Source organism: Arvicola amphibius, chromosome 5, assembly GCF_903992535.2.
Source record: "Arvicola amphibius chromosome 5, mArvAmp1.2, whole genome shotgun sequence".
NCBI classification, from domain to species: Eukaryota; Metazoa; Chordata; class Mammalia; order Rodentia; family Cricetidae; genus Arvicola; species Arvicola amphibius.
Window position 1 is genome coordinate 64,641,585 of NC_052051.1, and position 12,989 is coordinate 64,654,573.

The 12,989-nt window shown below is 35.0% G+C and overlaps 1 protein-coding gene across 1 annotated transcript in view; it reads left to right on the forward strand.

Annotated features, from left to right (window-relative positions):
* The window catches only part of Ano3 (anoctamin 3), a 306,732-nt gene that overhangs the window by 40,454 nt on the left and 253,289 nt on the right, over window positions 1–12,989 (forward strand). Inside the window, exon 2 of the mRNA XM_038330758.1 lies at window positions 3,865–3,939. The gene's annotated coding sequence lies outside the window, so the exon portion shown is untranslated. The remainder of the gene's footprint in view (window positions 1–3,864; window positions 3,940–12,989) is intronic.

Genomic DNA, 12,989 nt, shown 5'->3' on the forward strand with positions numbered 1-12,989 from the left:
CTACATTTGTACAAAAGTATTTTAAGAGTCACATTCAATTTTTTCAGTATTGCATACAGAATTTCAACAAATAACATTCTCCTTTGATTATTTGGTTTGTGTGTATGTTTTAAAGAGACCATAGCAGTGATTTTTTTTTACTTAAAAATGTATATTTGGGATTGAGTTGTTGCCAGTTGCTCTGGCAATAATGTATGAAATACCCCCATTTCTCTATAGTCTATTCGTGTGTTTTCTAAATGCTGACAGCTTGCTTGATAGATGGCTTTTGTAGCTATTCATTTACTAGTAATAATCCACATCCTCTTCTTTGAACAATTTTTAATCTATGTCAAGGAATGATGTTAATCTAATTGCATTTTGATTTCTCTTGCATTTAGTTTTAATATTGAGATGTATAAAATTCTTGCAATTGATTTGTCATTTTACCAAATTATAATCAGACAATGAACTCAAGAATGGACACCTTCTGTGCCATTAATTAGAAACATCTGTATCTACCTGCTTGGCAGTCTGAGAATGTGCAATGGTTTAAGGGAGCCTTTTCGGACAAGATCTAGATGGAAACTGAGTGGCTCTTTTGCCCCTACCCAGCACACAAAAGTATAACATACATGTATGTAAGGTTTTTTATGCTTTCCATGTATTTAATTCACATATCTATATGACTGTATGAAACACACACATTCTGAGTTTTGATCAAGCAACCCTGCTTCTACACATACTCACATGCTTCTACACATGCTCTCTTCTACACATACTTCTTTCTCACAAACTTTCCTTTCTTAAAGAAAGATTTTCTAATAATTTATATTTTACTAATTTTTCATTTATTTTCCCATATAATCTATTTCCACATAAACTTCACATTCATGCTTATTGTTCTCCTCATATTTGTATCACATATTCACATGTATGTCTGTTACAGATCTATATGAACTTGGCTGTCAGAAGTTTGATGAAAACATATGCTGTGATCCAATATTCTTATTTAGTGCCTTAAAAACTTAAAAATTGAGTTATTACATAAACAAATTCAATCTATTTATTTTATAGAAACCTATATTAATAATAAAAGTTAAATTCCTCAAAGTTATTCAATCAGTTTAGCAATGACTCACTTGTAGTCTGAACTGACTCATTAGCTCTTTTGGAGACAAAAACAATATCACACACTGACAGCTCTGGCCTTAAAATTGTGGGATAAGTTGTGTACTGTCATCAACAATGTATGACTCAGTCGAGTTGAAGATCATCCATCATTCACCAGTTCAGTGAGTGGTTTCTGGCAATATTGGAAAGCACCGATTTCTCATTTAAAATTGTCTGGTAATAACTTCCTTTCTTCTCAGCCTTTTTTTTACTTTATGTAGCTTTCCCAACAAAAAAGGTCTTGTAATAGACTCTAACATATTAATAAAATTTTAATAAAACTAATGTGCCCCAACTCCTGTGGTGTAATGGTTAATGTTTGGACTCTGAATTCCGTGATCTGAGTTCGTATCTCAGTAGAAACTGTTCCTTACTGATCAGTCATCCTCATCAACTCAGACTATGAAACCTGATATAAACAGACTGTCCATGCATGCTTCTGCATTGCTGAGGGCATGTTACACTTTTAATAAGACCAATGTAAGCTTTACTGCTGTAAATGACAATAACCTTATTTTGGCCTTTTAAAATCACAAATGATTAAATATGTTTCCCAAAAAAAGCAAGTTTGATAACATTCAATGGCTAGCCTGGATATTCTTACATATAGATGACTTCATTTTAATAAAATATTTAAAATCACTTTCATATACTTCATTCATTTAAAATTCTTTAACACACTTTATGTAACTAATTTAATAAAAAAAGTGAAAGTTTGGACACAGAAATACAGGAACTTGCATTTGAAACAGATGTTCCTAAACATAGAAGACACCCTCCATAACTGCATTTAAGATTCTCAGTCACAGAGCCAAAATAGCATTGTTTTCAGCCCCAGATAATTCATGCATGGCTTTTACATTTTCACTTTTTTCTTTTATTTCTTCTTCTAAACGAAGTTGTTTAATAACTAAGAATCTAACCTGGTCCATATATTTTGTCCAATCTCCTCTTCTCTTTTAAAAGCATATTCATTGTAGAGTTTGAACACTCATTATTGTATAACATTCAACTCATGTCCCATTGCCATCTGCCTCTCTCAGGCTCCTGAATATAATGGAACTGTCTTGAATTCAACCTAACATTAATATGTTGAAAATGGACATTGCATTTTATTAACACTTGGTTTCCTTCCTAATATTCCTGACTTGATAGTGTCAATCATTTGTAAATGGATTAGAACTGACAGAAACAAATAAATAGGTGAAATATTAGGCATTAGGGATTGTTGATTATTATCAGTTTACTGACTACTTGCTGTGAGAATGATCTCCACCACAGGCTTAATTTATTTTCAACCTATTAATACATGTGTGCCGACTCTAACTGTTTCAGCAAGATTTCAGTGTAGTTACTATTCCTATTTTCCAGAAGAATTGTGGTCAGAGATCTCAACCTTTCCAAAGTTGGAATGCTACATTGTTAATGGCCTACTTTCCACACTATTGCACATCTTTGGGAAAGAATGTTTTATGCCTGTCTCTCTTTGCCTCTCTCTGTCTCTCTGTTCTCTGTCTCTCTGTCTCTCTGTCTCTCTCTCTCTCTGTGTGTGTGTGTGCATGCATGTGTATGTATGTGTGTTTACATCAGAGGTTAACTTGAGATATGATTCAGCAGACATTCACCTAGTTCTTTGAAATGGTAATTCTCATATAGTTCATTTACTCAGATAGGATGATGGGGCCAGCAACTCCCAAGAATCTTTCTGCTTCTCCCTCTGAGATTACCAATGTGTGCCACCAGCACCTTTTGCTTCCTCCCTCGCTCCTGCCTGCCCTCCCCCTCCCTCCCTTTCTTTCTTTCTTTCTTTCTTTCTTTCTTTCTTTCTTTCTTTCTTTCTTCCTTCCTTCCTTTCTTCCTTTCTTCCTTTCTTTCTTTCTTGTGTATGTGTGTGGGTGCCTGTGCCTCAGCCAGCATATGAAAGTCAGAAGACAACTTGGGAAATCAGTTCTGTCTTTGCATTATGTGGGTCCAGGTTTTCAACTCAGGTCATCAGACCTCACTGGCTGGCTGAGCCATTGTATCTTGCTACAAAACAGCCTTTTACATTTGTGCTGGAGAGTGAACAGACCCCCACACTTGCATAGCAAACAGACTGAATTGTCTAGCAACACAAGAAATTTCTATTCTAAATGTCATGAGTATCACTAAATATCAATATTAATTTGGAGTATTGACTTTAAAGGATCACTTAGAGCTGTGTTTTAAAGCATAGATTTTACTGACCTTGTGGGCAAATAGGATGTTCTAGTATGTATGAGTGAATTGAGAGAAACTGGAGTTAGGAAAGTACAGGTCATGGTTATGAAATTTTGATGGTTTAATGTGGCTGTGAAAAGGAGCATTTAAGCAAGGAAAATGGTACAACTTTCAAGGTTGGCTGTGCAGGTTACAAAAAGAGCATATTACTCACACTGGGAGAATATAATTGGAAAATCTGGCCACCCTATGCTTCTCAAAGATGACAGCTAAATCAGCTTACATAACAGCAAAGGGGAACCTGCCCACCTGGTTAGTTTTTGATGAAATTTACTGAGCATTGTGTCTTCCTACACATTTCTTCATAAGAACTTCAGCCTATTTTGCATAGTAGTTTAACTGCAGCTATAGAAAATACAATAGTTCTTTTTTTTTCCATAGTAATTTTCTGTTCTTCTGGTCTACTGAATTCTGGGGAAATTTTTTATCTTGCTCTTTTGTTCCCTCTCACAGATGTGCAAAAGTTGTACTCATCTTGTCAGGGGCTTGAGAAGAGTGTGTGGGCAGCCCAAGGCAAACACAACGAAGGTAAGATTGGAGGTTGAAGCTTTAGGACTGCCACCAATTCAAAGTACAATGTAATGTGATAGCTATTTGGGAAGTTTTATTCAGTGTGAAATTCTAAAGCAACATTATTTTTGCATTTCATGTATTTAATACTATAGCTTATAAAATGTGTTGCAAACAAATTTATACCTGCTGATTAATTATTTTGTCATACCCTAAACTTCTAATGTAATCTCTAAATTTATAAACATTCAACACAAGGTTTTATGCACAAATTTTCTGGAACATTCATTGTTAAGAGGTATTTACATATGAAAATAATATTATAATTTCTATAGCAATAGATAAACAGCAAAGATTACTGTATAAATTGTGTACTATATATGTATTTGTACACTTTAATATAAGATAACATAAATTTTATAAGGTGCTGGTATAATTTGTATGCAAAACTACATACTTTCAATGTATGAAAGATCCAATTTCCCTATGACATATAGAAGTTGGCTACACAAAAACCCATAAAAATAAAACATTATTGATTAAAAGAATATTTAATACACAACAATTTTTAATGTGAAAGTCCAATTCAACAAGCTAACAAAGCTATTGTTTATTATTAGAACTAAAAAAAAGTCATTCTAATATTAGAGTTAAGAGGTCTGGAGGTGGCTCAGTGGTCAAGAGTACTTGCAGCTCTATCACAGGACCCACATTCAGTTCCCAAGACCCACATGGTGGGTCACAACTAACTGTAACTACAGTTCCAGGGAGTCTAATGCCCTGTACACATGCATACATGCAGAAGAAAAAATCTCATGTCCATAAACTAAAAACAAATATTTGTTTTTAAGTGAGAGAGGTCAAGTAAAAAAACAAAATAAGGTGCCAAGCACTGACAATTTCTGTCAGGAAAATATTTCACTGAAGTCTACACTCAAATCCAAGAATATCAACTTTATTTTCTTTATTAAGAATATTTTATGATACAATCTTTGCTCATTTTATATAGCTAGCCTCTTTCCCCATCCTTCTCCTCCTCCCATTTTTTCCACCTTTCCCACACCCTACTTCCCTATCCATTCCTCAGAAAGGATAAAGCTTTCCATGGGGAGGTAACAAAGACTGACACTTCACTTCCAGGCAAGACCAAAGTTCCCTCCCTAGGAGGCTGAGCAAGGTTTCCCTCTCAAAAGAATGTGCTCCTAGCTGCCAGTTCAATCCACTGTTTAAAGAACAAATCAAGATGAGTACATTTGACAATACTAGCCAAATGCTGCCAAACTTTCTGAGTCACAAAGATAATGTACCTTATTTTGGTTTTTAAAATTTATTTTTGTTTCTTGTTTTTGGTTGTTTGTTTCTTTGTTTTTGTATATATTCATCTGATCATCCCAACAAATTTATGAGGCTTATACTGATAATGCAGTTTTGAATGTATGAATAAGGATATGGGAAATAACTTCTTTATGCTCTAACTGCTTTGGGGAATCCAGCAGAAAAACTGCTCAGGCATGGGTTTATGATAGTAGGAAGTCTTTCTTATCTGCCCAGCAACTACACTGGTTTTTTGGGATCCCAGTGAAGCACCAAGTCTCTCTCATGATGACCTTTTAAGCATACACACACACACACACACACACACACACACACATATTCTTGTTTGACAGACTTCAGTTAACAAAAACAGTTAGCCAGAGGCAGAACATAACTACAGAACATAAAACATGGTTAGTGCACTTGTAGATCTTTGCCAGAACTCTGGGCTTTGATGGATTGGGTCTTTGTTTTCTTTTTGGCCATTGGTGCAGTCTACATGCTGAGTTTTACAACCTGAATGGCCCTTCCATCAATGAGTCAGTTGTGTTAAAATCGGAGGCCCTGTTATTTAGCCACTTCCACACTTACAGGAACCCAAGTCAAGATTCAAATCCATACAGTTCTCCTGTAGAGTTGGAACACTTGAAGTTTTTAAATAGTACCACGATCCTTTGAAATTTGCAACACATGAAACTCCCACAAAACTCAGAAAGCTGATTAAATTTATTACAAAGAAGTCCATATCTTTTGTCTAATACCTATGCAAGAGCAATTGTATTATAGGAGAGGCTAATTACCTCCCATATGTTCATGAATAATTTATCAAAGGGAAGAAAGATAACTTACTAATTGCCTTTCATTGATATTTTAATTAAAAGTTCCTAATTTTTATCAAAAGTGTGTGATTTTAATTTCTGAAAGAACATTTATTCACTCCCAGATGGGAATAAAAGTCATCATGACTTAAAAGAATACAGGTAACTATACAGTCACATGATCATTCTGAGAACCTGATCAAACAGTCAAAAAGTCAGCAGATTATTGAAAGCCTCTTTCTACCTTAAGACAACTCTGATTATTGTGGATACTTTATTTCTACTTTCTTTTTAAATTCTGTTTAAATGAGTCATGAATTCCCTTAATTTATTTTTAAGATGGCATAATTAACTATATACATCTATGGTATATGTCGTATGTATGACTGTGCAAGCATGCAACACGTTATGATCAAATCAGTCAAATTAACTTTTCCTTTTCCTTACATGTTTCTATTTTCATTTTATTGAAAGCTTTCAATTCTTATACTCCTTTGAAAACATTATGTTATGAATTGTTATGAATTATAGTTACCCAGCTGTGCCATAGGACACTGGGACTCACTATTCTCTAGCTGTTCTTCATAATTCTTAGAAGTATACTCTAAACTCTATAGTTCCAAACCAGAAGTCATTCCTGTTTGCCATGTTGTTCCTAGAATAGGCCTTAGAAAAGCTTAATCATTATATCAACCATTTCACTCCTTAAACAAAAGACAGAAGCAAACCTGCATAAAGTATATGTAACACAATAAACTCTTTTCTTAGGGCAGATATGTATTCCCTGACTCATTTGTCACAGCACTGCTATTGGTCTCCCTTTCAAAAGACATTGAGCTTGGTGTCACTGACCAGAAAGACGCTGAAAAGAACATCAAAATTCAAAGCTGAATCCTGAGTCAGACTGATACACTGAATAGCATAAATATAAGCAAAAATGTTGATATATGTATATATATATATATATATACACATATATGTGTGTGTATTTGTGTGTATAATAAAATATAAGATATTCATGAGCACTTTGGTACTTAGTTAATAAACAATTCAATAATATTGTCTAAACATTTTCATTACTATATCATAATAAAGGAGCTTATTTTGATTTATCAGGTAAAATGACCTTGCAAATTATAGGGTTTTTTTTAAGGGAGTATGTAACAAGTAGAAAACAAGCAGGCTGTATCTATGTATTTAGGAATATACATGTATACAAACAGGCACTTTCTATGATTTTTGGAATATGCATGTATATACAGATATCTAAATGAATGCAACAACAAATGATGGCATTTGCATGATGCCAATTTATGGGCTTCCTCCTGAATTGCACAAGACTAGAGGAAGCTAAGTTAGTAGTAAGCATGCAAGCTTTATTCTCTCTGTTCTTGGCCATACTGTAATTAGCTATTTTGAGCTCCAGAATTGACTTTTCTACAATCATGGACTGTAACCTGGAATTGCAAGCTAAATAAACCCTGTCTTCCATTACAAAAAGTATATTGTCTGGAATGTTGTGCAGAAATGTGAGAAGGTTCCCTGTCATCTTAATTAAGACAGAACATAGCCAACTTCTTCATTCTTTTTCTCTTTCTAAGCCTTCATCTCTGTTAATTTCTTCTTCTTCCAAAGCTCATATTATCTGGGATCTCCAAGGCTTGCTTATATGGGTCCTTATTCTCTATGAGCTCCAGGGAGGCAGGGCTCACAGAAAAGAAACTAGAATTTAATTTATTCAAAGACATTTATATAGTCACTTCATCCTTAATCATTTTCAACAGTATGTGTTCAGTGACTACACTGAGTCAAAGATAATAATATATTATCTAATCCATCTTCTAAACCAAAAATTCAAACAACATAATACAGAACCAATATCAATATTTCTCTCCTCCTCCCTTCTCCACCTGTTCGATTTCTTCTTGCTATTCTGTGTGGTATGACTTTGCACTTTAGAATCACAGTCAGTAATTACTTCTACTATCACTGAGTTTCATAAATCCAGACTATTCTTTTTGCATTTCACATGTGATATTTGTGCTCTCTCTGTAAATTTCAAGCAGGCCTATAACTATGTTTTTGGAAGAGATAGCTGTAAATTGTCATATTTACATTGGGCTTCTAGAATACTCCATCTAATTACCAGTCAGCTCACACATGTCCTTGTATTAGCTGTTATTTCCCACATTGTTGTCTTTCAGTCTATAAAGACCAAATTCACCACAGCACTTTGAATTCCACTTTGGTTGTAGACTACCTTTGTTTGCTGTTAGAATTACTTCAGCTTGCAACTTCTCCTCACTTTATTTTTGGCACTATCCTGAAGTCTTCCCTGCAAATTCTCAGATAGGGAGCAACCTGAAGCTCAGAGTGTTCAATCCTTTCAAAGACTTGACCTGACATGTGGGTGATATGGATGAACAGTCCCTACTATCCAAAAGAAAATGAGAAAAAAATCTCTCTACTCTTTACTTTAGAAGAAGTGTGATGGATGGGTTAGAGTCAGGCTGGAAAAATGGCATTGGCTGTTAAGTTCAGTTGAACAGTCATTTATGACATTTTATACAGACATCCTCATTTTTACAAAAGAAGCTAAAAGAATGGATTATAATTTCCAACCCTTTAGCAAGATAAAACCTTGGTAGACCACAGCAAACAACTCTACATTCAGATTTGTATCAGCCGGATTCTCTAATGAATGACTGTGGCATGGAATAGCTATTAGCCATTCCTCACAGTTTTACTAAAGTTGATAAGCAGGCCTGAACTGATAATAAATCTTTCTCCTGCTGCTCACAAATAGGGTACTTTGTCTCAGTGTGAACACTAGATGGAGACACCAAATTTACCAGGAAGAGCTTCTCATATCACACCTGTGGGTCTCTCTCATGAAGAATACTTATTGATATTAGCCCTTTTCATACTGAAAAAAAATAAGTCATGGGCTTGGGGTGTATTTCAGTGACATAGCATATGTTTGGCATGAAGTACCTAGGTTTGCTACATGCTAAAATATAAATGCAAAAAATACATAAGATTATATAGTCCCACTAGTGCTGGGTAATTTCTTAGATATTGACTCACTAAAATTTCAGAAATGTATGTGTGTTTGTATAAATAACTTGAGATACTGTATAAGATAACTTATCCAGGCTCATGACAGACAAACTGACTTCAAAATTAGAACTATTCCAATCATTTAAATCTTTAAATTTGTTTGAAACTTAAAAGATCTGTTTTTACAGTTACTGAGACAATGTTTCAGGTAAATAAGTTCTAGTTATGGAAATACCCTAGGAAGTCACAGCATAAAATTTCCTGACATCTTTTAAGGTCAAGACTGCCTATGCTCTAAGCTATTAGCTGTGTTTGGAAACCAGAGACTAAGTATTATACTATATATAACCACACAGAAGGTACAATTTAGTGACACGTCTCTTAGGAAAAATAGAAATCTTAGCACGTGATTAATACTTAAGAGTACATGACTAACTGGCATAAAGGAATCAGAGAACAGCCCATCATTTGATTTAATTAAATGTTAACTTTCTTAGTGAGGACAAAGATGTTCAGAAGATGTCTTATGTGACCTACTGTATTCAGATAGTGAAGGGCCTTGGAAAACTTAACTAATGATCAGCAAATGGAAAGCAATCTAAAAAGATTATCTACCTACATATCGGTATGCCTGTGTATCTATCCATCTATCTATGTATTTATCTATGTATCTATCTCTATCTATTTATCTATCTATCATCTATCTATTTGTCTATTCTATCTTATGTATGTATCATCTGTATCTGTCTATCTATCTACCATCTGTATTTCTCTCTCTTTCTCTCTCTCTCTCTCTCTCTCTCTCTCTATATATATATATATATATATATATATATATATATATATGTGTGTGTGTGTCTCAAATGGATATACAGATGGAACTGAAAGTAGAGAAAAAGGGAAAAGTGACATAATTATTTTATTATTTTTAATGTAAATTTTTATTTTATTTTTAAAAATATCTTTTTTACCTTACATACCAATTCCAGTTCCCACTCCCTCATCCCCTCTCATTCCCTTCACCCTCACCCCCCCTACCCTTCACAAATCAAGGCACACTACCCCTAGGAAGGACCAAGGCCCTTCCCACTACATCCAGGTTGAACAAGGTATACTTCCAAAAGGAATGGGTTCTAAAAAGCCAATGCAAGTAAAAGTGGAAAAAGAGGAATGTGACATTTTTTCTATTTAATACATATCATATATACATATATTAAATATATAATATATACTTATGAGAGTATGTGTATTTATGTCTGCATTCTGCATGTGTATATATGTATGTACATTTAAGCTGAGGATGTATACTGACAAACAGAGTGGTATCTGGTTCATAAATAATTAGGTTAGATTGTAAGATGCCTTTAGTGCTCTATGTTTTTCATCCATACATGTGCATAACTTTACAGAAATCATAATTATGGTAATGCATATTCGTTTACATGTGAAGTCATTTTTCCTTTTTTCCCCTTTGGCTTCTTCTCTCCTTATCTTTTACTCTCCAGCCATATTTTTACACCCACCTATATTAACTAGTATGTGGCTTTGTATATGTTCTTCTCATTTGAATAATTGAATAGATTTCATGGCAGGATAAATATGAAATGAATTAACACATTTCAGGGCATTAATATTTTCAATGTTTTGTAACCACAATCAATGATATAATAGGCACCCTGTCATATGAATCATTATTTGTTGGCTGCTTGATTTGTCTGAAAAAACATATGCTAGCACTTCAGTTCCAACTAAAGCATGAGGAATACTTTCCATAACATCTATAAAACAGTAAATATCATGGCTCCTTTCTACTTTCTTGCTAATCATGATTACCTAATTGTACATTTATTTTACTATTTTTATCTTTATTTTTATTTTGTATGACTATGGTGGACATGTTTTTTTTCTCCATTTAAAATCATTTTCTTTGGGGAGATTGAAGTCTGAGAATGTAGTTGATAAACATTCTATGTTTTTATTCTTAAAACAATACAGAAGAGAGGACTTATTACTGAATTTAAAATTCCTTCAGGTACAAGATTAGTGAACAAAAAAGGTTTCAAATGGGGAGCTGGAAACTCAGAGGAAAGTCACATTAACCCAGAAAAGTTTTATGAACCCAGAAGTGTGGACAAACTTATTCACATTTTTTCAAAGTTAATTTTGAGGCATCTAGAACAAGCAGGGTCATATAGCTATTGCTCAAAAGCAAGATGCCCATCCTTTGGTATCCAGGTTCTTTACTTCCCCTATGCACTGTTGGAAAGGTCCTCTGGCCTGAATTAGTATTCCCAAAGCCACCCATAACACCAATGAAAAGCAAAGATATGTCTACTCTGCTCTTAAGATCTGCTCTTCAGGTGTCTTCTTACCCCTCGCTTCAGCTCTCTACTGAGGAGGACAACTTTGTTAACAACTTGTGATCTTGAAGTTGGTTTAACTTTGTTGAATAAGGTTGGAAGCTGACTGAGCTCTCAAGGTCCTGATGAGGAGCAAAAGGAGGAAGATCATGAGCAAGGAAGCCAGGACCGCGAGGAGTGCTTTTACCCATTGAGACGGTGGGACAGATCTAACGGGACACCACCAAGTCCAGTCGGAATGGGACTGATGGAACAGGGGACCAAACCGGACTCTCTGAATGTTGCTGACAGTGGAGGAGGACTGAGAAACCAAGGACAATGGCAATGAACATGAACTCTACAGCATGGACGGGCTCACTGTGAGCCTTGTCAGTTTGGTTGCTCACCTTCCTGGTCTTAGGGGGAGCTGGGAGGACCTTGGACTTAACATAGTGAAGGGAACCCTGATGGCTCTTTGTCTTTGGAGAGGGGTGGAGTGGGGGTATGGGTGGAAGGGAGGGGAGGGAAGAGAGAGGAGGAGGGGAGGAGATGGAAATCTTGAATACAAAAAATGAGAAAAAGAAAAAAAAAGGTTGGAAGATAGTGTTAGAGGCTACAACCAATAACCGGAGTTCCAATCTGAAAAGGTTGAACATTCCAATAAGGATTATCTGAAAATATATCTTAATCCCCCAATATCTGCATCAGGTCTTATAAGCAAGAGACCTATACCTTGTGTGGGAACTCATCTGCTCCACTTCTTCTCTACAAAGGGAAGAGACAACAATTTATGTGTCAGTGGGAATCTATTAGAAATTAGAAGACAGCACTTCCAGAGAAGGGCCTGGATAGGGAAAAGAGGATATTATGGAGGAGTGTGGGCCTCTAGTCTCTCTTCTGTGTTTGGGTCCTAGTAGACTCCACATTAATTTTGTAGGCACTTACTGTTAAAAGATCTGAGTCACTTTTTACATAACTGAAAAAGCTTAAGTTTATTCTGCACAGATTTTAGAGAGCCTGCACATAGGAGATATAAGAAAAAAAATCACCTAACTGTTGATTCATATTATAACTGATATTTCTACCAGAGGTCAGGTTTCATCAATTTTCAATTTACAGTCAGGCCAAACTCTGTGGTACTATAAAATATTAGGCATGTTCCTGCAAGGCTTAAGAACCAAAGCATCCAAAGAGAGTCCCAATATGCACTCCAGGATTAATATAAAAACTTGAAAAAGGAAGGTAAAGGTGTTCCATTAAGAGAAGTGCATTATAGTACATTATGAAAAAGAGAGAAAAGTAATCATTTTCTCTTTTTAAGTACTTTTATTCTTCTGCATTTCATGTAACATGTCTTTTCTGTATAAATAGGGATTCAGTTTGTATAACGTAGCTCATGGTTTGTGAGTTGTCAAATTATAAATGTGTGTGTGTGTGTGTGTGTGTGTGATAGAGAGAGAGAGAGGGAGAGAGAGAGAGAGAGAGAGAGAGAGAGAGAGAGAGAGAGAGAGAGCCTCTTTCATTTCTTTTTCTTCTT